Source organism: Heliangelus exortis, chromosome 1 (assembly GCF_036169615.1).
Source record: "Heliangelus exortis chromosome 1, bHelExo1.hap1, whole genome shotgun sequence".
Taxonomy (NCBI): Eukaryota; Metazoa; Chordata; class Aves; order Apodiformes; family Trochilidae; genus Heliangelus; species Heliangelus exortis.
The window spans coordinates 21202105-21227524 of NC_092422.1; the positions used below are offsets into that span (position 1 = coordinate 21202105).

Below are 25420 nucleotides of genomic sequence, written 5' to 3' on the forward strand. Positions count from 1 at the left end.
TGTATGTTGGGGACTGTTTTGATTGCATAGAGCTTGATGATAGTGATGATGAGTGTTTATGGGTAAGGATGAAGGGGAAGGCAAATTAGGAGGATATCCTCTTGGGTGTCTGTTACAGACCACCCAACCAGTATAAGGAGGCAGACAAAGCATTCTCCAAGCAGCTGTCAGAGATCTCACAATCACTGTCCCTTCTTCTGGTGAGGCACTTAAAGCTACCAGACATCTGCTGGAAATACAACATAGCAGAGAGGAGACAGGCTAGGAGATACCGTGAGTGTATGGAAGACAACTTCCTGATACAGCTGGTAAGGGAGGCTACAAGAGGACTTGGCTCTTGAGCACTAGACCTGCTGTTCACAAACAGGGAAGGACTGCTGGGAGATGTGGTATCATAGAATCATAGAATTAGCCGGGTTGGAAGGGACCTCCAAGGGTCCAACCCTTGATCCACTCCCGCTGCAGTTACCAGACCCTGGCACTGAGTGCCACATCCAGTCTCTTTTTAAATGTCTCCAGGGACGGAGAATCTACCACCTCACCGGGCAGTCCATTCCATTGCCTGATCACCCTCTCCGTAAAGAAATTCTTTCTAATATCTAACCTAAATCTCCCCTGGCACAACTTAAGACTGTGTCCTCTTGTCTTGTTGAAAGTCGTCTGGGAAAAGAGACCAACTCCCACCTGGCTACACCCTCCTTTCAGGTAGTTGTAGAGAGCGATGAGGTCTCCCCTGAGCCTCCTCTTCTCCAGGCTGAACAGCCCCAGCTCCCTCAGCCTCTCTTCATAGGATCTGTGCTCGAGTCCCTTCACCAGCCTGGTTGCCCTCCTTTGGACCTGACCATCAGAGACCATTTTGGGCTTAGTGACTACCAAATGGTGAAGTTCTCAATACTTAGTAATCAAAACATCCACCATGGATTTCTAGAGGGCAGACTTGGGCCTGCTCAGGACACTGGTTGAGAGAGTGCCTTGGGAGACAGTCCTGAAGGACAGAGTGGTCCAGGAAGGCTGCAGGCTCTTCAAGAAGAACATCTTAAAAGTGCAGGAGTGGGCTGTGCCCATGATCTGTAAGACAAAGTGGCAGGGAAGACAACCAGCCTGGCTGAACTGAGCACTCATGCTGGGACTCAGGAAAAAAAGGAGAGTTTAGATCCTTTGGAAGAAAGAGCAGGCATCACAGGATGAATACAGGGATCTTGTTAGGTTATGCAGAGAAAAAATTAGGAAGGCAAAAGCCCAGCTGGAATTCAGCCTGGCCACTGTCATAAGGGACAATGAAAAAAGTTCTTACAAATACATTAAAAATAAAAAGAGATCCAGGGAAAATCTCCATCCTTTACTGGAAACACTGTAATGAAGGATGAGGAAAAGGCTGAGATACTTAAAGCCATCTTTGCCTCCCTCTTCACTAGTCAGACCAGCTACTCTAAGGGTATTAAGCCCCCTGAGCTGGAAGATGAGGACAGAGAGCAGCACAACCCCCCATAATCCAGGACGAAGCAGTTAATAACCTGCTACAGCACCTGGACACCCACAAGTCTATGGGGCCGGGTGGGATCCACCCCAGAGTAATTGAGGAAGCTGGCAGAGGATCTCACCAAGCCCCCCTCCCTGGTCTGTATGGCCAGGCCCAGAGAGTTACAGTGAACAGTTAAATCCAGTTAGAGACTGGTCACCAGTGGTGCTCCTCAGGGCTCAGTTTTGGGGCCAGTCCTGGTCAATATCTTCACCAGTGATCTAGGTGAGGAGATTGAGTGCTTCCTCAGTATGCCTGCAAAGGACACCAAGCTGGATGGGAATGCTGATCTGCTGGAGGGTAGGAAGGCTCTGCAGAGGGAACTGGACAGGCTGGATCAGTGTGCCAAGGCCAATAATATGAGATTTAACAACATCAAGTGCCAAGTCCTGCACTTTGGTCTCAGCAACCCCATGCAATGCTACAGACTTGGGAAGAGTGGCTGGAAAGCTGCCAGGCAGAAAAGGACCTGGGAGTATTGGTCAACACCCATCTGGATATGAGCCAGCAGTGTGCCCAAGTGGCCAAGAAGGCCAACAACATCCTGGCCTGTATCAGGAATAGTGTGGCCAGCAGGAAAAGGGAAGTGATTGTGCTCCTGTACTCAGCACTGGTGAGGCTGCACCTTGAGTTGTGTGTTCAGTTCTGGGCCCTTCACTACAAGAAAGACACTGAGGTGCTGGAGCAAGGCCAGAGAAGGGAAACCATATTGCTCACTACAACTACTTGAAAGGAGGCTGTAGGGAGGTGGGTGCTGACCTCTTCTCTCAAGTGAACAATGATAGGACTAGAGGAAATGGCCTGAAGTTGCACCACGGGAGGTTTAGACTAGATATCAGGAATAATTTCTTAACTGAGAGAATAGTCAGGCATTGGAATGGGCTGCCCAATGAGGCAGTAGAGTCACCATCCCTGGAAGTATTTAAAAAATGTGTAGATGAGGCACTTCAGGACATGCTTTACTGGGCATGGTACAATAGATATAAATATATTTGATTTATTTTACTGGGGGAGAAATGCTGACAGTTGGACAATTATGATAATTCTGTGATTAAAAACAAAAAAAAATACATACAGGAAAAGAGACATGCTTTTATATATTTTTTAAGTCTTGGGGTGAACTAACAAGTGAGTAATGCATACCAGAATAAGGCACCAAACGTGCTACTGTCCATAAAGCACAACACGACCGTGTGGCACAGTCAGTGTCACCATCTGCAGTCAAACATCCACTGAGACGTTTCACCTCTCTAAGCTTCAGCTCCAGCTGCAGGCACTAGAACAGGATGGTGTTGCCTACAGCTGTGCAGGCTGAAACAGATATAATTTGGGAAAAGAGACACACAGAATCAAGTTTAATTAAACTCAGTTATGCTCTGTTAAGCTGTTTTGCATTCACAAGGACTGTAGAGCATGGTGGAGTTCCCTGAGATTCCTTGGCCTGTCCAGGACAGAAGCACTGCAGGATGGGGATGTTTAATGAACCCAAGGGAGAGGGTTTCCAGACATGGTCCCATTTCAGCAACTATGTATGGACCTTCTGGCATGGCAAAAAGGAGCATGCAGCAGTTTCAGCATGTGAGCAGTTCAGGTGCTGCTCCCCTGCTTGGGACTTTATGATGGGATAAGCAGTAGGGTAAAGCAAACCCCTCTCTGTGAAGGGATCCCTCGGAAAATCCTTCTGGAGTTTCTCTCCCTGTGAGAGACACACATGTTGCAGAGCTACACCATGGGAAGACTTCACTATGAGCTCTTCCTCACAGCATTACCTGAACCCATTGCAATGAATTCGTTGCTTTTTACACGAAGTCTAGCCCCAGCTATCACAGACAACCATGACTAACATCAGGCCTTCCCTTACAAGTTTCTAGGTGCCTTATCTCTATTGTCCGAAAGCCCCACCAACATCCTCTGCTTGCCAGTCAAAATGCTTCAATAAGCAGCATTTACTCACATGCTCTTGCCCTGAGAATGGCCTCTCCCTGCTTGGGTGGTTACTCCACTGTACCTTTAGAGATCACTGGTAACTTCTCAGCCTTCATTTTGCACAAGTAAGCGATCCAAGCCCCTTGTCCTGTCTGCAAATGCTCACCTATGAAACACTCTCTGAGCTGCAGAATATGCCATGAGCACCATTCTGCTTCTTGGATCAAGAGGAACCATGAGAAGCAACAAGAACATCCCAAGAGAAGTCCAGTGAGTATTTCTTTCACCATTATCTCTTTTCCTCTCTGAGTCCCTGACTTCTCACCAACAAAGCCCCTGTGCACCATGCCAGTTTCCTGCCAGATCTCATCTTCTTAAATAACTTCCTGCATGGCACCCCATCAAAAACTTTACTCCAGTTAAAGGAGAGTTATGGTTCTTACCCTTCACCTTCAAACTGAAAAAACCCAGTAGTCTCCCCACCTTCCCTGTTCCTCCTACAAAATAAAAATGTCAGGAGAATAAGCCAGTCTCTCACAGGTAAACTCACTCATCTCATTCTCCAGTCAATGTACACCACCTCCTATTTGGACAGAAGTTTCACAGCAGGTTCACTGCTGGTTTTATTCTCTGATTCTTTCCAATTACCCTTCTCTGACCCTCCTACCATGCCTGTTGCTCCCACTGGCTGTAGCCATTTTCCTCAGTCCACACTCTGTCATCCCATCTTCAGCTCATCACCATCATCCTCATTCAGAATTTGGCAGATGGATAATACAATGCTTGCCATAGCTAGGAAGTTTCTGTAGGACCTACATCCTAATGCATATACTCAGAAGAACACATACTAAAATAAAGCAGTGTTGGGGCAGACGTGCAAGGCATGTTCTTCACCTTGAACAAGCCTGCAGCAGCAGAAGTCCAACACTTGTTACAAGCACCAACAAGCTTTTAACATTCTGACATAGCCACCCTCCAACCAAAGACCACAGGCAACCTAAGTCAGAGCTGGCACTGGCAACAACCTACCACACCTATACAAAGAGATTTGGCTCCAGGCACCAAAATCGTTACTGCAAGACCTGCATTCAACTATTTAATGCCCTTTAGTATTTCTGTGCTGAGCATGAGAGTACTTTAAAAGTAAATGTCCCAATTGTTCCCATTTACCACATGCTGTTCCTGCTGCAGAGTACTCACAAAGTGCACAAACCCAGTGCCACTGGGGTGAAACTAAACATGAGGACACTGCAGGAACATGTGTTACCCACCCCAACACCTGATGGATGTTCAGCCCAAGAAACATGTACCTCAGGATAACCTCCTCTGTAAGATATGCTTTGTGGACATAGATTCTCAGCAGCAACTGCTCTGATCTGCAAAGCCATGGTCTGGATTGGACACAGCCTACAGCCTACACAGATGAATGTCACCTTCTGTCTCAGACTGCATCCTGAGCTCCAAGAAGACCCAGCTTGATATCCACGCTGCCTGGCTTTGCCAGCAGGGCTTTAAAATGTTTCTTCATTAATTATGAAAAAGGAAGAGGTGGTTTTATTTGTATGCAATGCTGGTCTGAGGCATTGAATTTCCAATGAATAGTACCTTGTATACCAATAATGGAGCAGCAGCATTCACTGCACACTAACGTCAATTGTATGCTGAGAATAGGCAAAAGTATGACTAAATGCAATTTACAGTATGAAGTGAGATTGGTATTTCATCAGCTTCAGCTAAAACCCAGCATAAAAGGTGAGAAAATACATGCTAAGAAACTTAATTAACTGAGGCAGCTATTAAATCCAAGGCTTCAGTTTTGTTGTCACAGCATCAACTACAAAATCAAAAATCCTCTTCACTTTTCCAGGATTCCAGTCATAAGCCCTGGCTTAAATCCCTTTCTCTTGGCCTTATGCTAACTCCCCTACTATGAGAAAGTAATTACAACTGTAGGAACAAGGATGAGGATTTACAAGTCTCACCATGTCAGGAAATGTCTCATCCACCAACAGCCCTCAAACATGTCTGTGAGAGACACAGACTCAGTCTAGCCTGGAGAAAGGCAGGTCTCAGGTCAGTCTTGGAAATCTCTTGTTTGGTGAACCATGGGAATTGCCAACACACGCAGAGGGAAAACTGTTTCCTCCTTTCAGAAGGAAAACAGATTGCTTTACCTAATTGTCATGTCAGTTTACTCATGTAGTCTCTTGCCCATATGAACCTTAACCAAATCCATGTCAGTCAGGACTGCTTTCAGCTGGATACCTGCCCACCTTCCCATATACAGGGACTGGGCAGTCCTGAACTCTTAACTGGGGTAGAAAGACAATAAGAACATTGCACTGAAGCATCTCCTAAGAATTTTGCTGCTTTGTAGACACCACAAGTCCTGGGCTTTGCTTTACTCCCACCAGAGTGATGCAGAGATCCTATTGATGCCTGAATCCTACGAAGATCATGGTGCTGAGGCTAACTCTGCCACCCTGGTGATGGTTGACAGTCTGGAGGTCCAGAAAATAGGGAGGATCCCAGTGCTGTGCACCAAGTAAAAAACAAACAAACAAACAACACTAAAGAAGATTTTTAAAAAACAACCTCCAAAACAATGAAATCCCCACCATAAACTTTAGCCCACCAGCCTACCATGAGCAAGATCCCAGCAGGAGATGTGTTAGTGGATTTATTTTTCAAAGCTAGTCTGAAAGTCAAGACCACTTTGACTCAAAACCAAACTCTGGATTTTAGGACAAAGATGTGTTTATTCTGAAGTACAGAGACATCAAGAATGCCAAAGGACTAGTGAAAACCAGTGTACTTCTTACTAAGTCAATATTTATTGCAAGTTTTAGACATTCAGTGAGGTGAACTGAGGCAGTAGTAGTAACATAGAATAATACTGGAAAATCCCAGCTGAGGCTATTAATGAATACAGAAAATGGAAAAAATGTAGAAAGGGGGCCCAGCTCAGACAGGAAGTTGGACAATGAGGCAGAGAGGTCCACAGGGACACAGTGTGGCAGGGCAGGGCTTGCCTGCCCTTTCCACGGATCATCTCAGCAGGTCCAGGTTGAGCCTCAATGCTAAGCTGGGCTTCCCCAGCCCCTCAGTGACTTAAACATTATGCTGTGTTCCTCAGGGCTTGCACCTCTGAGCTGACATCACCCTTGCTGAGCATACCAGGTTCACAAGGAACACTTCTAGCACTGAAAACCAACAGGAGGGAGGAGAGTATCCTGGAGAGTTGGACCATATAATGTGCAAGCTATTTAACTTCCATTTAACTAAACCTGGCATCCTGCAAAAGTATCATGACTTAGTGGTCCAAAGCCAGTGGAAGTTGTGAAGCACTGAAACTGAGTGCAGATCTTGTACCCAATGCCCTCCCTTGTTCCACACATCATGTCAAACCACTTCTTGGACAAGAACAGGGCTGGGAGGGACAACATCCCCCAGAGAGCAACAGAGATAGCAGATCAAGGCACAAGTTTGGTATGGTTTTTGTGGACAGGAGGTTGTAGGATTAATTGGAGGGGAAAAAAAAAAAAAGCTTCTGAATTATTTTGAGCTTATATGCAACTGAAGAGTATCCCACAATAAGCATATTTCCAAAAACGATCAGTTTGAAACTCCCTCAGGCACATCTACAGGTGTTCACAGCTGCACTACACCTATCAAGAATAAAGCAGAACCACTTTTTACAGATAATTTGTTTAGAAGAGGAGCTATTAAATTATGACAGACCTGGAAATTAAGGCCAAGACCCTGCAATTGGCTTAATGCCAGCAGACAGGGCTCTCTTGGCTGATCTCAAGATTAAGATATCAACTCAGTCCTGCCCAAAAAATCATCAGAATGTCTGAGTGTCTCTCTTGGGAATAAAATACTCCCTAGGGGCTGCAGTAGCAGATGGGGAAGTGGGTGCAGGGTGTGGTACCTGCACTGCAGCCATGTTCTGCATCCCTCACACACAGTGCTGTTCTTCATCTTGCAGACGACTGATCAGCATCCCAAGCATTTCTTATGTGTTTTTCTTGCTTTTGAAACAGCAGGTACCAAATCAACCTTTCCATTTCAGTTATATTCACTGTAATCTGGTAAAGAGCCCTTCAACAAAGACAAGTGGAATTTTTTTAAGGAGAACAATCTTTTGGTTTAACAGGATGCAATACAGGGGCCATTACACCTCTACCCAAAACCTTTCCTTGGATAGCAGGTTATCTTCACAATTGTATCAAAAGGTGATTTTTGCAGAGATTATGATTTTTCCCCCCCTTAAAAGTTGGATCTGACTGTGATCTCACTTTCAACAACAGCCGTTCTTGAAGCCTTTGACATGAGAAAATGTGTTCTGGACTGGTTCCTCTCCCACTCCCAACCACACTTGAAACAATGAGCATTTCTGGGCATGTATGGTCAGTACTCCCGTGACACAACACAGTCTTAATCATATAAAACAATAGAGATTATTCCAGAAATGTTACCAGATGGTACACAGCCACAGTCAAGCTGAGAAAACGATGTAAATTAATGTAGTTTAGCTTTGTTATGCACACCCCTACCTCACCCCTGCTTTTGCTCCAGTTTCTCTGACGATAAATACTGAGCTGCAAGCCCCTGCTGGTCAGGCCTTGGGTAGGAAATGGCTTCACCCCAAGGCTCTGGGCACCTTCATGTTTCAGCAGGAGCTGAGGGCTTTGAGAGTGGCAGGAAGCAATGATGCACCTAGATAACCTAGCAGGGTGGGCCCTGGGGCAGGGGCCACATCCTTGGGTGAAATCCTGTCCCACTGAAGTCAATGCAAAGCTCCCACCAACTTCAATAGGAGCCAAATTCCCCCCACTGCTACTGGTCCTTGTCTTTTATTTATAGTGCATTTTATGTTTGTTACTTTTGTTCCCTGTCCAAATTCTTGTGCCTTGACTGTATTGTATTTTCAAATAAAATAAGATATTCTTCCTTCTCTTATCTAATGGTTAACACACCTATTATATCAGGTTGATAGATTTCCTTCCTCATTAACAACATTTTTAAAAGGACATTCTTCAAAACAATCCCATAAGAAAATAAGCAATGTTGCATCTGGTTAACAGCAAGAAGTAAACCATAACAAACATCTGTCCAGCTAAACATAAAACACCGTGTGTAAAAATAAGCTGACAGGGCAACATTTTACATAAGCAGTACTATCACTTCCTAAACAATTACAAATTGTTTCAGCTTCTAGAAACCACTCTTTATCTATTTCAAAAACTTGCTCCTCCTGAGAATTTTCTTCTTTGATTTGAAGGACAGCATAAAGCAAAAGGCAATTAAAGCCAATTATGCAGAACATGGAGTTTTCTACTAAGGAAAGAAGAAAACCCAAGCCTGACCCTGATGCATGTTCAATGAACTCCCCAGGCACCTCCTTGGAGGAAGTGCACACAAGAAATCCCCACTCAACTTCATATGCTTATATCCATTCTAAAACATGTTGGAATCTCTAATGCTGTCAGTACCCTTCTCTCACAGCAAAGTGATAGTGATGTGCTGTGGACAGTCTGATTTTTCTTCAGCATCCTTCTGGTCTTCAATAAATGTATCACCTGTACAGCTATACAGCATCACTGCTACTACTTTGGAGAACAAAGAGCTTGTACCTATCCCATGTCAGTATGTTTAGCAAAAAATGTGGAATTGGTTTGGCCCTCTATTTAGGTCAGCTTCCTGAACAAGTATGTAGTGATGATGCCAACTATTTGATGAACACACAGGTACAAACTCATTTGGGAGCCCTTCTCCAAATGGCTGGTTTTGCTACTTCCATCCCCAAGGCAGCATCATTCACAGAAAACTCCTAATCAGAAAAAGGAGAGGCAGAAAACTTCAATTCCTACTATTTGCATTAGCATTACAAATATTTTGGGGTGTCAGATTTAACTGTGGACACCTACACGCAAAGAGGTTATGTTGGAAGGAACCATACCAGAACAACCGAGCGCTTTTGGAAACCTCATTCAGAAATACACTGAGGAAAGTCAGCAGCCACTGAAGCCCCAGGCACAACCCATTAGAGTATAAATCAGGAACTGTGTCAGGTAGGTCCTTCCAATATGGACATCTTGGAAAATCTTCAATGTTTGGTTATACTACCCTGCAACAAGTGATGGAGCAGAGGCAAAACAGCTACAGCAGATGCTGAGCTCTCCTCACAAATGTTTGAAGACCCATCTCAAGGCTTCTAGTAACAGAAGCAGAGGATGTTGCATCAGAACCTAAGCTGCATCTGGCTGTGCCCCAAGAACTGCTGCAAGTATCCCCATCAGCTGCTGACAAAAGCAAGCAGTCTAGAGAGGACAACCTTGGGACAAGCGCTGAGAAAGGATTCAGGGGCTGTGGTTGCAGCCAGTCAAAGATGCCTCCCACCAGCAAAAATGAAGGCAAGACCAAACATTACTGCTGGAAGCAGTGAAGCTGGAAGATACCCCACCATAGCAGCAGAGATGGCAAGGAGCCCTGGAAGATACCCCACCATAGCAGCAGAGATGGCAAGGAGTCCAAGCTTAGAAGCCACCAAAGTAACTGCAAGTCTTTGAACTGGTTTCACTGTGTGTAAAGGGATGCAGTCCTGCTGAAGCATTTTAACCAGGTGAGGAATGTCTTGTCCACGGGCTGTTAAGTTGTTCCCTTCTTGATAGTTGAAATTTTTTTATTTTTCACATGTGTGTATGTATATATGCATATATCTCAATATAGGTTAACTACCTCATTCTTGGCCAATTCTGTCATTGAAAACCAGGATCTGCCACTAGCTCTGCATTTGCTACTCAAAAGAAGGAAGCCACCTAGTTAAATATCAACCACACACTAAGCACAGATAACAGCACACGCACACACACACACACACACACACATGGGTGTGCAGTGTATACAAAACACAACCTTAATCACCTGCTGAAAGCACAGTGCCCATAAAGAAGGGACTGTATTACTTCCCTCTGTTGAATGCAGCTGCCTTAATGGCAGGAGGGAAGTGTTGCTGAGGGAGCAGCCCACTGCCATGGATGGCTGGGGATGGTGTGGGTTTCTGTTCCTCAAGCTCCTGAGCATTAGGGACAGTTCTGAGGCAGCACCTCCTGCTTTTCTCCAGGTGTCTCACAGCCCTGGAGGATTTCTTTTATCAGAAAAAGAGGAGCAGGGTGCTCGCTGGTGCTTCAGTAGTGCCCCAGGAAAAGGGAGGGTGCTGTAGCTCGGCTGCCTGCTTTCCAGTGTCACAGCTACTGGCCACATCAAGGTAAGAAACTCCTCTCATATCCCACAGCAACTTCAGAGATGACAAAAACTGTAACTGTCCTCAAGCCCAGACAGCAAGTCTCAACTTCCCCAAAAATTCAAAGCAGGCAAATTTCAATGTTTTGCCTCAATACCTGCAGAAAACTCTGATGATACATTAAATACATGAGTAGTGATTTTTGATCTAAGTAAAGATGGAAGGTCTCTGCTCTGAAAGTCCAGAGGAACTTCAAGCTCAGGCTTCAAGCTCCCATAATTGAAGCCTCAAGATTTCCAAAATGGAAGTTCACTGATGCCCATTCTTCTCCACAAACCTTCAGCCATGGTTAGCAGCAAAGGTGGCTTGCAGTGAACCATTCATCAGGTAAAAGGTTGGATGGACATAATTCCCCTCTCTGGATACTGCAGTAACACAACATATTTCAGGCTTAATTTGCAATGGGAAATTACTGTTACAATAGCTTCCCAGCTGCTGTCCCGATGAAAGGGTAGGAGAGGACACAAGACGAGCCTTCACCATCCAAGCTTTGCAGAAACAGGTTGAAGAAACACCTCTTAGATACAAACTGATTTATTTTGGCAGGTTTAAACCACAAAACTAGGTGTGTTCCTCTCCCCAGGTTACCACTTATCACCCCTGCAGCTGTACTGGAATAACCACTGAGGGAATTGCACTGTGAAGAGCATTGCTGACACCAACCCAACACTGTGCCTGGGTGGTGAGCCACTGCAGCCAGCAGCCAAGGCAGAGGAGAGGAATGGGACACTTCCCAGGGGAGATTCCCACCTGAGAAGTTACTACCCAGCCAAAGGTGCCTTCAGTACTCTCAGCCATTTTACCCCATACCTCCAACTTCAGTTGGTGAGGATCCTCTGGCAGTTCAAAACACCACCCAGCTCCTTTGGGTGAGAAGGACAAGGAGGGTCACATCGTATTTGCCATCCACAGCTCCTCAGGGATCAGAAAGTTAAGGTTATTCCTGCCTAGCTGGTGAAGGGCATCACACCTCTCTCATTACATGAATCACCATTTTCCGATGAAAAAAACATCTAATTGGAAAGTCTACCACCAGCTCCAGTACAGTCTCCTCAAACTGTTACTCAGCAGGGCTTCAAATTACGCCTTGCAAGAAAGCTGCTTGATTTAACTCCCTCGATTTGTCAGAAAACCTGAGGGGATCTCCACAGACAATTAAGACTTCCCAAGGAAAGCCTGAGACAGATTGCCAGGGGTCTATTCAAACCAACATATCACCCGTTATCTGCCAGGGACTCAGCCTTGATGCTCCACAGAAAAAAAATTATGCTCTGGGAAACAATATTAAATAAGTGAGCTTCTGGCTTCTTAAACCCTGATAAAATGAAGGTAAAGCTTTGCTTAGCCAAAACACATGGTCATGCCATTCAGCATGCTCCAATCGTGGTCCTTAGACACCAGTCCTTGGAAGAAGGTGGGAAATGTCCCTTAGGAGATAAGAAAGGAAGCTAAACAGAAGTTGCTCTGTTATTACAACAGCAGCAGGGAACAAACAAATAAAAAACTAAAGAGCCCCAACCTTCACGCAGAACAACAAACACCATCCTTTGCAGACATGAGACACATCTGATGAAAGAGAGAGACAGCAGGAAGGCTTCCCCAAGCACTACCACTGCCATTTCACCAGGGGGAAGGGCTAAGCTGAGTGGGTACATTCAGATGTGGACATGGGGCAGATCAAACTTGGTGTAAATCAGTTGATTTTGCTATGTCCCTGAGCAGCAGGGAGCAGGTGGAGGCCAGCAGATATCTGTCTCCTTGTGAGCAGTGAGAGCTCTAGTTGGAGGCAGGGCCATGTGGCAGCAGCAGACCCTGGTCACCCCTGCCCACGGGCCTAAGGACATCCTGCCTACCTCCTGCCTGAGCAATGTGCCAAGCCATGTGCCAGGGTTTGGCCATTCCAGCGTGCCTGTAGGTCAGATGTTTCCCAAGCAGGAACACTCCTAGCACTGGAATATGGCTTATCACTACACTGCTGTCCCAGTCAAAAACCTCCTTCATTTCTGTAAGAGGTATCCTTTACAGGGAAAGCAGGAATGGTGTTTCTGTCCTAGAAGTGGAAGTGTTTGAAGAGCTTTTTTAGAGGAAATGCCCTGTAACAAATTTCGGAGGATTTGCTTCTACAAGGGAGAGCTCAGCCTATGCTGGACACACACTCATTCAGGAAGGGGAACAAAAATTGTATATGGCCAAGTCACAAGACTCTGTGTCTTACACCAAGACAACTCAGAAGAGAAGAGAAAGGTTTTGCTATCCTCAAGTAACTGTGTTTGCAAATTAAGTGTTCAAGGTCAGGCTGGATGGGGTTTTGAGCAACCTGATATAGCGAGCAGAAGGTGTCCTTGCCCATGGCAGTCCCTTCCAACCCAAACCATTCTAAGATTCTACCAAATTATGCTATATTGTGCCTTCAGATTTATGCAATCAAAATAAAAGTCATTAGAAAGTAATCAGAACATGTTTTCATTAATTCAGGAATATTTCCACTGATTTGGAGTCCATTATTAAGGGCTTGCCCTATGCAGACCTGCAAGTCAGACCTGACACTCCTGCGCCCTGATGTGGCTGTTGGATAGTGACTTGACATAGCAGAATTAAGAAAATCTTCAATTTTCTGAAGAAATGAGAATTTCTCACTGAGCAAGCATTAAAAAATGCATTACAACCTTCTGAGGGCACTTGCATGACTACGGACCTAATACTAAAGCTTTCTGCAAATATGATTTACACCATACCCAAAAGAAAGAAGCCTAGCATGAAAGGAGCTAAATAAAATGTTTGCTTTTAGATGCATTATTCCCACATTCCACCCATAATTCCGGGGCTGGGGAAGGATTAGTGCCTTCCAAGCCCCACATGTTCATTACTGCAGGCACAAACAAGCACTTCACACACCCCTTGGCTGGTCTGTCTTTCTGATGCTGAATGTCTACAGTTTCAGGGTTGTCTCTTCTCAACTGCCTAGCAGAAAGTCACTCCAAGTGGAGAGTTCTTCAGGAAGACCTTCCCCTGAGACACCATGCCCTGATGCACCCTGGATCAAAAGCAATGATCGAATGCTACTGTCCAATGTAACTGTACTGCTCTTTCACCCTTACACCAGACATACCCCACTGACTCACTGCTGAAGGAGCCAATGGTTCACAGCCCAGAGGGGCTGCTGATGCCCTGGCTGCCTGGGAACAGCTCAGGGAAGTGAGCATCTCACAGGACTGAGGAATTAAAACCAAAGCAGAGAGAGATGCTGAGCACTGATGCATCACTGCCACACTTGCAGTGCAACAGGGACATGGCAATGTCCCAGCTTACTGACAGTAAATGACCAACACAATCCACCCCCACAGCAGCCTATGACATATGCCTTGCCAGTGACAACTGTTTTGGGATGGGAACTGGGCTGGCAAGGAAGCTGTGGAATCTGGCTGCAAGGGCCACAGGGTGTGTCCACATCAGGGCAGTCTAGACAGACACCCACAGCAAAACAGAATCCAAAGATGGTGCAAAGACAGAGAGCAGAGGAGGTAAAGCATGGGGCTGTGTGAAGGAGAAGCAGAGGGGAGGTGACAAAAGCCAGCTGCCACCCTGCACATGAGGCAGGGGGTAACACACGTGCATCAGCATGCCAAGATGATGGGCACCACACTCACCTCAGAGCCTGCAAGGAGGTACCACTGCTTGGTCCGTCCTCCCCATGGCAGGGGGGTGGGCACACACTTCCCACCTGAGATCACAGCCGCACACCCTGGCTCTCCCAGCCTGAACTCTGCTGCTACCTGTGCTGCCTCCAGGCTTGCAACGAGATGCCTGTATTGCATCATCTTCCCACATTCCTGCCCTTCCCAGGCAGCTGCCCGCCTTAATATTCCCAGCCATCATGAGTGGAGAGGGCAGCTAGAAGTTGAGTAGTAGTTTAGGAACAGCAGCGATGCGGATTTTGGGGTTTTTTTTGCAAACACTACAAGCGGTTTCCATGGCAGCTTTGCCCACACACTTGCCAACTTGCACTTAAAACCTCAGGCTCCACAAGTTGCCTGATTTATTTGACCCAATCCTGCCCAGCCCTGCAGTTCTTCAGTCCTGTAACACCACCAGAGCTAGTAAAATCCTCTATCTGAAAAGACAGGAGCACCCAACCAATAAAAAAAAAGGCATATGAAATGGGATTACTATGTCTGACTATGGGGAAAAAAAAACAGTTGCAGATGCATTTTGCAAATACTCCCAACAGCTGTCACTGTAGACTCTGCAGCTCCTAAGCACTGATGGAGTTAGAATAAAATGCCTCTGAAAACTGCATCCATTTAAAGTATTTAAGCCTAAAAGAAGTACAGAGCACAGCAAATTATACAGGAGTGATGACTGACCAGGCTGACAACAGGGTAACCAACCACTTCTGTTTTCACACAGAGATGTCAGAACCCAGTTTTGATAAATTTTAGCTAAATAAGTCTTATCAGAATGGTGGTATAACACTGATGTGGCATTACATTTCACAGCAAAGTAGGTGTGGAGTTTGTTTGCTTTGGATCAACACTCTTTTTTTAGCTTTGACCTTCCTATTCAGCTCTCCTCAGCTCAGGGAGAGCTACTGTCTCAGGGAAGTTTTGCCTCCAAATGTTCAAGACTGCACAGCTGCTGATGGGAAGGACTGAAGAAGAGAGATGTCCAAGCACAGCCCATTTCATATCTATCCCAGACCCCTTCTTAGAGTACAACAATGGGCTTCCTGCTTGTGTCTGGGATCAAATCAAGACTTGCTGAAGTCTGTGGGTTTTTTTTCCCCAAAATGTGAAGATGACACCCACCAGCATAAATGGAAGCCAAACCACAAATAACAGATGTCAGGTCTCATTGCTGACAGTGCCACGCAGAGGGACCTGCACCCCCTGAAATGGAGGGGGGCAGCCCTAAGAGGGATTTGGACAGGAAGCTCATAACCATCACTGGGCGATGCTGAGGAAAGCACAGCCCTTGCATGAAGCTGGGGAAGCAGCAAGAGCAGGGATGACAAAGGGGAGCCAGCAGGTAAGAAATGCAAAAGGTTGGTAGATGTAGCTGAATCCCAGCCATGAGGCTGCTGCAAAACGCAGCGGGGACTCAGTCCCTCTTTTGCACAAGGAGAGGCATTACTTTGTATCCTGTCTTCCAGCTTATTTTGACCACTGAATGGCAGGAAAGTCAGCTCCTACAACCCATGAAACGCCATGAAGGAAACATGTTCTGGCTTCCTTGTAAACCCAAGTCAGCTTACAGAAGAGATTAATTCCAATAAGAAAAAAAAAATCATGTGCTATGTACTTGTAGTTTGATCTCATTGGCCTGGCAGTTGACAAATTTCTAGGCTAAAATCTTAATTGGATTTCTGATTTAATTGGAATTGCCAGCTGCACCTTCCTGCCCCGTAGCTTCCCCATGCAAAAGCCTGGTCTGCCCCAGAACCTGCATCTTTAACCCAGCTATAGGATAAGTGAAGGACACAGTCCTGTCAAGAAATTATTGTGTTCCTATCAGCAAAAGTATCCTGTTTGGAGTAAGAACACATTTTTTATTGTGATAAAATTACGAATACCATTCAGTCCACTAGCACATTTTAAAAATACTATGTTTTTCCACACTGTCATTCCAGCATCAAAGAAAATCAGCCTTAATTATATTTACAGGACTGGAGAGTTATGCAGAGAGACCTAATTATGACAATCTCTGAGAGGTTCTGAATTATACATTTCAATGCCTCTGAGCACACACAGTGCCATCTCTCCCTATGTCAATTATCTACAACAAGAAACTTCGAAGCATCAGAAGCTCTGATGCTGCCAGGCTATTTAAGTGACAGCAGGAAGAACACAAACTACTGGCTGTAAATATTCTCCTTAGTTCCACAGCACTGAGACCTGGGGAAAAAAAAAAAGTGTGATTTTAAAGCAAAATAACTATGAAACAAACAATAATTAACTTTTTACCCAAAGGGCCTGAACAGCAGTATGAAAAGCAAAAAGCTGCTGCTGTGCTTTTACTGGTGCCCTACACAACACTGTTCTGTTCTCCAAGTATTTCCTTGGAAGGAAAAAGCAGGCTCAAAAGTATCCTGACATCTGCAATTATTTATCTGGAGCAGCCAAAGCACAACCATGTTGCTTCATCACTTATGCTGGTTCCTTCTACATCTATCTTTTTTTTCTCCACATGCCAACCAGATTATGATGGCTAGGATTCCTCTCAGCTAGCTTTAGCCAACTTCAAAACACATTTGCTTTTAGGGTATCATCACACCCCTCTCTGTACACACAGACAGAGACAGGCAAGTCTCAGACAGACTCCAAGTAGGAATTTATCCCTGAGGAGAAGGGAAGGGAGAAATGACCCTTCAGAGATGCCTGCCTTCCCTTGTCACTGCAGGGCAGTAGCAGGTATCTACGAAAACTTCACCAGGAACTCAGATGGTCCCCTCAAGACAGAAAATGGACTGAACCTAGAGCCAGCTGTAGGAAAAACACCTTGATGGATTCCGACCTGTCCTTCTGTGGGCAGTTAATGGAAAGATGTTTTTAAGTCTCTGAACAGTCTTTGGGGCTTTAGCAACTCACAACTCCACTTGCCTCACAAGAACAACTTAGGTTCCTCAAAAATAACAGTTTGCTTTTGATTTCAGGACTGACCAAGCATTGATCCCAGTGCCTTCAGAGCAAAGAACTCTGCTTCTGCTCTTCTCCAGTTGATTCACTGTTGTGCTTTTCACTGTATTACTTGTGGTGGTGCCTTTCATGAACTGAGAAGAAGCTAGAGGCCAAATTTCCACTGTAATCTCACCACCTATTGTTTTCTCCTCCACCCTAATCCAACATTCAGCAGCTGACTTCTGGCTGTTCTGGGTGTTGCAATTTCTTGTTACTCTGGGTGCCAGAACATTTTGCTCCTTTCTTCAAGCAGACTGCAGAGCCATAAAACGTCCTGTCTAATGCACCTGGGGTCAGCATGGGTGCTGGATATAAAATAGTATTGCACTTTTGCACTCCAAACCTGTATCAGCCAAGATCAGGTAATGATTGGAAGACAGACTTTTAAATACCTGGTTGGATAATTTTTCTTTCTAACAGCATCCATGTGTCTTTATTCAGTGGGCTGCTAAAACAGTGCTGGACAAGTTAGTCAGGACCCAAGTCATGACTTTTTTTTCTATGGTGATAATTATATTAGACATTACTTGTCAATATCTCTTAACATCTACAGGATTCTTATTGAAAGTAACTTACAAAAAATTCTGTTGCTGCTCTAGGTAAAGTAAAAAAGAAGAGAGGTTGATTTTGTTGTATTTTTTTTAAGGACTACTCTTTTGGATGCTGTAAGCACACAAACCAGTCTGAAGCAGACACTGTCACTTCAAAGTCAGACTAAGAATTAGATTTTCTGAACATGTGTGCTACTCTGTCTTGTGAACCTTTTGGAAGGAAACAAATAAATAGTGCAGCATGCAGCAGCATCCTTTGCTTGGGAATTATCTCACATGGGTCACAAAACTGCTGTCAGGCAATGTGTAACCTTGAGTAGAGTTCAGCCAACAACCTAAGGATGAAAGACTTTATTCTCGTTACATGAGACAACCAGTTGCCCTTGGAATATTTTCTAAAGATACACCATATAATTTACTTTGCTAGCTAAAACTGCTTTATAAGACAGTCACTTCAACAAAATAACCTGGTTCTACAAATTCAACAACATAGTATTTCCACAAAGTTTCTTTTAAGAAATCTTGAAGGCAATCTCTTCTTCAGCTGAAGGGAACAGTTCACTTATCAAATCACAATCATGTCTTGTACAGTAAGCTTACTCCTGCCACATACACATCCACTTCCCACAGCAGCATTCCTGAATGAAACTACTTTACCAGTGTTGTACCAGATTTTGCTACGGTTAATAGCTTGCATTTTTTCCCCCCTCCTTTCTTATTTTGCATTTGTTTACTGACTCCAGATTTCACCAGAGAGCTTCTGTTCCTCACTAGCCACAGAGTCACACCACTTTCCAACCCCCGTTTGGGGAGGCAAACCCTTTGGAAGCAAGTTGTCCCAAGCCCTGACCTCAGTGTGCTTTACCCATACAATTAAAAGGTGATTTTGCACGGTATTTCTTTCATAACCCACACCCCACAAATGCCTTACAGCCAAAGCAAACTCACCTTTGGTTTATTCAAACCACTGAACTGAGGTGGATCAGTGTGGACACGCAGTGCAGACACTGGTTTTCCAAGGAGCTCCAGGTGCACCAGCTGCAGAGGTAAATGCTCCCAAATACTTGACACTGACACTGCCTCCTACCTCACAGTTTTTATCATCCTTTCTCCTCTGTGCACTGAGTTATCTGTGCTGCAGAGCCTCACCTAAGCTGAAATAAGTCAGAGGAGAGCTTTTTAAAGCATATCAGCCAAAAAAACGGCACTGGGATGCAAGAGAGCAGCCAGCAGCAAGCGGCAAACTTCTCAGGAGGCTCAACTGCAACCAGAGATGATATATATCTACCCTACAACTCAGCTCTTTTCACCTATATTAAAATACCTGGCAATGTAAGACACTCAGGCTCACATGCAGCCAGGACTAATACAAGTCAAGGCACACACAGCTATTTACTTTAAGAATACCTTCCCATTTGGCAGAATAAGGTTCCAGGAACAAATAAGTGAACCGGTACAGGGGATTTTAACCATCTGCGTGAATCAGTACCAGGGACAAAACCTACTTAAATAAAAAGCTCATTTGTTCCATTATTTTTTTTTTATTTAATTCCAGAGTGGCTTATAATCAACTCTCAGAAGTGAATGACTGTCAAATTTCAAGAAGAGCATAGTTTGCTCAGTAAGCAAGGGCAGTAACTAACTGCAAGTCCTCAAAAACAAGATACCAAGTAAAATCCTCATCCTTGTAATTTAAAAATTAAAAGGGCAAGTAAGACCTACAAGGAAAGATAAAAAAAAAATAACAAGGATGTAAAGTAATGAAGCTAGAGTGAATTGCAAAATCTGTACAGCTCAGAAAAGACACCATGGATATCTGTCTGGAAGTTTGGTGAAAGGGAACGCAAGGGTTATCACTCATCTCAGAAAAATGCAGAAGGAAAGAAAATACAGAGTTAAATACTACAGTGAAGTAAATTTATTACTGTCTTAGTAAATACAGTAATTCCTCAGAAAAGGGGTCAAGACACAGCACAGCAAGCGCTGAGGAACAGGTTAGATTAACAGGAAAAATTAATGAGGGATTTTGCTCAGCAAAGAAACTAGTAGCACAGTTTTTCCTGTGGCAGCTACCACAACTCCTGAACTAACAAAAAACTGCATTCCCATGAAATTAAGTTTTCTGAATTTTTTTTTGTTTTGTTTTGTTTTCATTTGTGTATAAAACCTCCCAGAAACTCAAGGATGTACCTGAAACAAAAAATATCACAGTATCTTATTTTGAAAACTCTGGAATAAGGTACTTCTCTACAAGATACAACTCACAGTATTTATGACCCACCACCTTGGTGGTCTCCAGCAGAGTCAGGGACCCTGGCAAGGGCAGCAGCTGCTGACCTACCATAGAGGGAAGGCAGCTCCAGCCAGCACTGCCAGGGTGAGCCAGGTTCCGAGGCTTCTAGGAACCACAGTGGGAATGTGGGAGCCCGAGCTCCTGGTCCCTGACACCCCCAAACAGCCCAGGAACCACAGGCAGTAGCTTTTATGTTTTGTTTGACTAACTGCTATGCCTGTTAATTTTTTTATCTGTAGGTTTAAGCAGCCAGTGATACTTAAGCAACAGTACTATGGAGGGAGTGCTCAAATGCCAGAACAAACCCACCCATAGTACAAACAGCCATGACTCTTCCCAAAGTCACTGAGGACTCCAAGCAGCTCACACGTGCATTAAGATAAACTCTTAAGACATTTATAGTGCAGCCTTTTACGTTCAAGCTAATCCCCCAATGCCCCCTTTTATAGTCAGTGGAAAGCAGCTTTGAGGTCACAACTCATCTGCCTCAGCATACTGGGCTGAGATAAATCACACCCCAGGAACGTACACCCTGCACCTGGCTGACTTTAACGGAAACCAGGGCTGGCTACCTGGGACTCAGATGACTATGTTTGGCCAGATTAATGCCACCTTCAACACCACTAAGCATGTGACAGATTTGCAAGGATTTTGGCTCTAGGGTAATGAAAGACGAGGATACAGCAGGTAATCGGAAAAAAAACCAGGATACCACTAACCATGCTGCCACAGACAGCAAAGAAGATCCACCCTGGGTTCCTAACTCTGGGTCTGAGTACAGACTGCAGCTGACTCCAATGAACTCTGCTCAGAATCACCAAACTAGTTCTCCACGCTGCCCAGCCTCCCAGTTCTGCTTGTCAATGCCATTAGTTTCTCCACATACTCTGTTAAGCCAGCAGGACTTGTTAGCTCATCCTTTAGGAGAGGAAAAGGGCTCTGTCACATCCCCATCTGCTGTATGGCACCACTGTGGCTCAGCCTGTAACCTCACCAGGATGAATCCACCAGCCACATCTGTAGCCCAAGTAAATCACCCTCTTGCACATACTGCATGAGGTTGAACTTTTGACATCATTGGTACATGCCAAAAGAAAAACATTAAAGGCACCATATAATTTTCTACTCTCTGAAAGCTGGGATACAACTGGAAGTGACATTTCTAAAAGATGCTCAGGTCTCATTAAGCCATCACGATGGATCAGTGTTGAGGAACTTGACAGATCAAGGTTGGACAACAGGTAGTAGAGGTAGTAATTGCAGTAAGATTCCCTGCTGTCCTTCAATCAAACCATATTTCTGCCTGTGTTCTTTCCTTTGTGATCCTAAGCAATGACCACCACACCTTTTTGCCCTCCCTCTTGAACAAAGAGGTGGTGCTCAAGACCATTTAGATTGGCACATTTCGACTCCTGCTCATGTGTCCCACAACCTAATGCAGAGGCACAACACCATACAAGGATGAATGCTACAAACATCTGGCAGAAGGCTGCACATAAAAAAAGAAAAAGAAAAATAACAAGAGAGGGAATGACAAAGATGTTAAGAAAGATATAGCTGAGAGCTCTCCTCTCTGACAGCTGGTTAGATTAGAGAGTTACTGGTTACCTCCTTTGACTAAGCTAATTCCTTCTGTAAAGCAAATCCTTCTCTCTCCACGTGTAATGAGAAGTGTATGGCGTATGTGCAACACACATCTTGCCCACACTCACAACTGAACTGCCTGAATTAGAAGCCTTGGTGGCCTCAGGTTTCTGTCACAACCTACCCAAAAGAAGGAGTGCCTTCTGAACACACCTCCTCACTGATAAATACAAGCATCCCAAAAGCGAGGCTCAAAACTTTACACATGCCATGAAAATTGCACAAGTTGGGGACTAAACACCTCAGAGTCCTCCTGCTCAAGAAATGGGTTCATTTCAAAGCCAATTTAACTACCTGAAGTATGCATGCAGTGAAGCAAATTCAAGTTCTACCCTCTTCATCTTACTCAAAATGCAAGATACTTGAAAGCAAATTAACTTTGAAAAAAAAAACTTAACTGTGGCAATCAACAAGCCTGCTCCTTCTTTGTGCCAGGGTCAGCACTTGTAGCTACACATCCTGTGCATTTACACAGTCCCTACTCTTTTACATTATCCTGTCTAAATGACATTTCATTTGACTGCTGAAAGTAACAGAAGTCCACAGTTTCTGCCTGTTCTCTCAAAATATTTTTTGCATTTACCTCTGACTTGGAGAAGGCAGAGACCGCCAAGCATCACTGAGTGAATATCTTCAGAGCTGTCTCACTGCAGAGGGTCCTGCACAACACTTACCCGTGTGACCACATCTTTCCCACTTGCCCTGAGGGCTTAGTGGAGCCTGCAGAGGTGAGCAAAGAGAGGCAGGTGTCCACTGGATCACCTGATGTTGGACATCACCACAAGGTTGTTACTCAAGCACAGTTAACTGCTAGAAATGACCACATGTGCCACACACAGGTGGCAAAACCAGCTAAGAGATAGTTAACTCCTAAAGCAGGAGCACCTTGATCATCTCACATCTTCTGCCCAGATCTGCAGCCTGTGAACTCTTCAGAACTGAAACTGCCTTTCTATTGCTGAACTGGTTTTTGTACAGCACTTACCATGCCAACACTGCTCCAAAACCAAGGCTTCTAGCAACTGACAACCCAACTAACACTTCTGTACGTAGTCCCAATTTTTCTGTCCAGTTTAGCTACATATAAAATTCCTCCTGAGGTTTTTCCACAGTTTGTTTTTTTTTCCCATCTCTCTGTCCTGTCTACCATAAACATGCACATATATATATACAAAACAGAAGACATCCATCTGTTAGTCAGGCCAGCTGCCTAGACAAAATGGAAACGAGTCTCTGTCCTTGTTGCAGAAGCGGGTTCAGGAATCATATATAGCAGCAACTCGCAGGGTATGGGCCTGACTCAAACACTGCAAACGATACTTGCAGTTTCGGTAAATTCTGTTTGAAAGAGAAAGCAAAGCACAGCACAGCACTCGCTCCGGCGCTATCCTGAACATGGAAACAGCATCATGGAAACGGCCCAGCGTCCCTCCTTGACCTCCTTCACCTGCCAGCAAACCATGCTGTGTGGCACCGCTCATGGAGCAAACCAAGGACGGGCAAGAAAACGGGCTGGCTAGGAAAGGTGCATGCACTTAAACTGAGTTTCCCAACTCTAAGCTGGCTTGCTGCTTACTCTAAAGGAGGGAAATCGTGTCTGGAGGGGCAATGCCCACCTCCACACGCTCGCGGAGCCGACTACGGCAGCTCCCATCCCCGAACCCAGCAAAGGCCCTTCCCGCCGGGCGGCCCCGGCATTCCCGGGGTTCCCTCCCTCGGCAGCGGGGCTGAGGCACGGCCACCGCGGGGAGAGAGGGAACAGGGGGAGGCGAGGGATGGCTCCCAGCAGCGCTCCGGGAGGGACGTGCTGAGGAAGAACCATGCTGCCTGACAGAGAAAATGGAGGGACGTCTGTTTTGGCGGGAGGACGGACCCGCCAGCTCCGGGGAGCCCTGCGCGCCGCCTCGGTTGAGGCACAAACGAACGGCCTACACGGTACCACCGCCGCCACCACCACCGCCCGCCCGGCCTGGCCCCGACCTCGGCCCCCGCTACAGCCCCGGCCCCAGCCCCGGTCGCAGCCCCAACCCTAGCCCCGGCCCCGGTTCCGGTGGCTCCGGTCCCTCCGCTCCGTCCTCCGCACGGCAGATGCCGCAGTCACTCACCCGAGCCACGCCGAGGGTCAGCCCGGCGCCAGGGGCTGAGGAGGGAGGCCCTCTCCTCGCCGCCCCAATGAATAGCGGAGCTCAGCCCGGGGTGGGCGGAGAGGCGACGCGGAGCTAGGCGAGGGAGGCCGGGCCAAGGAAGAGCGGCAGCCCCAGGTGAATGGGGAAGGTTTCCAGCCCCGGAACATCCAGGTTTGAGCACGTACCTGGATAGCAGCGTGGTTGGGCACGGCCAAGGGAGAGGGAGGAGGTCACCTCCTCGGAGCAAGAAGGGGCTTGTTCCTCAAAGGCAGGATACGGGCGATCATTTCATGCCATTAGTTTAATTTGGTCTACAAACTAACTTCTTTTTTCTCCCTCAGATTCCGTGGGAATGAGAGCTGAGGGGATGGGTTGGGCTGAACCACCCATTCAGTCGTACTGCTCGCTGGGCTCTGACAGCTGATCTGCAGAACATGGCTGCCAAGAGATGCAGGGATGAAATGGATGCAGTAAAACGGGTGACTTGGATTGAGCTTTTGACGTTGCCTTCTATAAAGCACCATGTTCCCAACCAAGGAAATACAGCCTTGATGAAATTGCCTTGGTGATTTGCCCCCAAACAGGGAAAAACAGCCAAAAAAACCTATAGGTGTTGCAAGGGGAGCAACATGTAGGGTTTTACTAAATCTCATTTCCGTTACCATTCTTAAGGTCCATGGTGAGAGTCTATGAAAAAAGTTTCAAGTGAGCTTCAGGATGGAACAGCATATGAACAGGGATCTTGAAGAAACTGTAAAACATAAAGGGCAAGAGTGGCTCGAAAGCTGCCAGGCAGAAAAGGACCTGGGGGTGCTGGTCGACACCCATCTGGATATGAGCCAGCAGTGTGCCCAGGTGGCCAAGAAGGCCAACAGCATCCTGGCTTGTATCAGGAATAGTGTGGCCAGCAGAAGGGAAGTGATTGTGAGCCTCTGTATTTGGCACTGGTGAGGCTGCACCTTGAGTTCTGTGTTCTATTCTGGGCCCCTCACTACAAGGACACTGAGCTGTTGCTGTGAGTTCAGAGAAGGGAAACCGAGCTGGTGAAGGGCCTGGAGAACAAGTCCTATGAGGAGAGTTTGAAGGAATTTGGAATGTTTAGTTTGGACAAGAGGAGGCTGAGAAGATACCTTATTGCTCTCTACAGCTACCTGAAAGGAGGTTATAGGAAGGTGGGTGCTGACCTCTTCTCTCAAATGAACAATGATAAGATGAGACAAAATGGCCAGGAAGCCACCATAGGAGGTTTAGACTTTATATCAGGAATAATTTCTTATTAAATTTCTGAGAAAATAGTCAGGAGTTGGAATGGGCTGCCCAGGGAGCAGGTAGAGTCACCATCCCTGGAAGTACATTTAAAAAACATGTAGAGGTAGTA

At 45.7% G+C, this 25420-nt stretch overlaps 1 protein-coding gene across 3 annotated transcripts in view; it reads right to left on the minus strand.

The window, feature by feature from the left end:
- The window catches only part of SLC7A1 (solute carrier family 7 member 1), a 51207-nt gene extending 27081 nt beyond the window's left edge, over positions 1-24126 (minus strand). The window contains exon 1 of one of the 3 annotated variants that reach the window (XM_071736671.1): positions 24022-24126. The gene's annotated coding sequence lies outside the window, so the exon portion shown is untranslated. Of the gene's footprint in view, positions 1-14401; positions 14804-18927; positions 18984-24021 lie in introns of those variants that run through there. The other 2 variants (XM_071736680.1, XM_071736661.1) reach the window with 2 other exon arrangements.
- Between the last annotated feature and the right edge of the window lie 1294 nt (positions 24127-25420).